Consider the following 1,597-nt stretch of genomic DNA (forward strand, 5'->3'; position numbering starts at 1 on the left):
GGGGACATGGCGATGGTGACACGGCGATGGTGACACGGTGTGACCAGGACCAGTGGGCACAGAGCTGAGCACTCTTCCCACTGCATTTCCCAGGGATTTCTGTTCTTTCTGCAGGAATTTCTCTCCTAAACAGAGCTTTTCTGCCCTTTCCTGCTGCTTTGTAAACAGTGTTTGCTTTGGGCTGGGCTGAGCGGGGCGAGTGCAGACGTTGGGAGTGAAAAAAAAGCCATTTTAAATGGTGATTCAACCAACCACCAAACCCAACACGCTGCAGGTTCCCACTTTCCGTGCCCACATCCGCTGCACTCGGAGCACCGTCTCCACTCCACGCTGCTCTGCGACAGCTTTTAGGGTCAGATGGCACTGAGAGCAGCCCTGCACCACGGGGGCTCAGATCTGAAACCACACATTGGAGCCATTTGCTTTGCAAGCTTTGTCTGTTCTCTTAATTAAACACAGCCCTGCTCACTCCCGGGTGGTTTCCAGGCTGGAATGCGTTCGTTTCCCTTCTTCTCCCCCAGGAGCAGCTGCTCAGAGTCGCACGGAAGCACTCAGGGTTTTCCCACAGCTCCACAATTCGGCCCCAATGTTTGGGAACAGCTTCCTATTCAGGAATGGGAAAGCAGGGAGGAAGTGGGATGCACTCAGCACAGAGCTGAGTGTTTGGGGCAAGGGAGAAATAGGGAACCTGAGGATGGGGAGCACCATGAGCATCCCCACTGTGTGCCATGGGAGCTCTGTGCTGCTGCACAGAGAGCAAAAGGTGGAGAGAAATGGAGCTTTGCTTCGTTCCTGAGATTTAAAAGGACATTTTCCCTGTTTAATAGCATTTCCATTTTAATAGCTGTCATATGGGGCAGCACGAGGTGGTGGTGGGGATGGGCTGAAGGTTGGACTGGGAAGCAGCACATTGCCACCCATTGCAGACCCCCATAGGGATCTGAGGGGGGTGAAGGGGGTCCGTGGCTGCTCAGGGCGTGCTGGGCAATGGCACTGCGTGGGGAGCACAGTTCTTTCCCAGAGCACTTTCACTTTGGGCTGAGAAAAGCCTGAAATGGGTTTTTCCAGAGGTCTGCGTGGTGGCAATGCTGTCAACCCCATCGTTCACTTGGGATGTGCCAGAAGAGGAACACGTTTTTCAGCTGAAATTTCTCCCCACACAGCGAGGAAACAACAGTGGGGAACTCAGCCCTGAAATCCCCTCAGTGGAGATTTCCCCCAAATCCCTTTTTTTTTTTTTTGCAGAGATCCCATAGAGCTGCAGACCCCCACAGTGCAGAGCTGCTGCCCGCCGGGCTCCCATCGCCCTGAGCCGTTCTCTGCGGTCTCCCTTTTCTTGCTTTTTTTCCTCATTGCACACGTGGGGAAAGGGATCTCAGTGCCACCGCTGCATATTCGGTCTGCAACACAGGGGGGGAGGTGTTAAAACTCACCTGGGGGCTCCGCTGGGTCTTTGCTTGGGGAGAAGTGGGTGACCCCATATCCCATAGGAACGGCAGCCCTGTGCACACAGCTGCACTTCGGGGGGGTTCTGGGGTGTAAGAGGAGGAAGAGTGGGGCTGGGAGAGGGGGAAAAGGGCGGAAAGGGCAAAAGGAG

This window comes from Meleagris gallopavo, chromosome 27 (assembly GCF_000146605.3).
Source record: "Meleagris gallopavo isolate NT-WF06-2002-E0010 breed Aviagen turkey brand Nicholas breeding stock chromosome 27, Turkey_5.1, whole genome shotgun sequence".
NCBI lineage: Eukaryota > Metazoa > Chordata > Aves > Galliformes > Phasianidae > Meleagris > Meleagris gallopavo.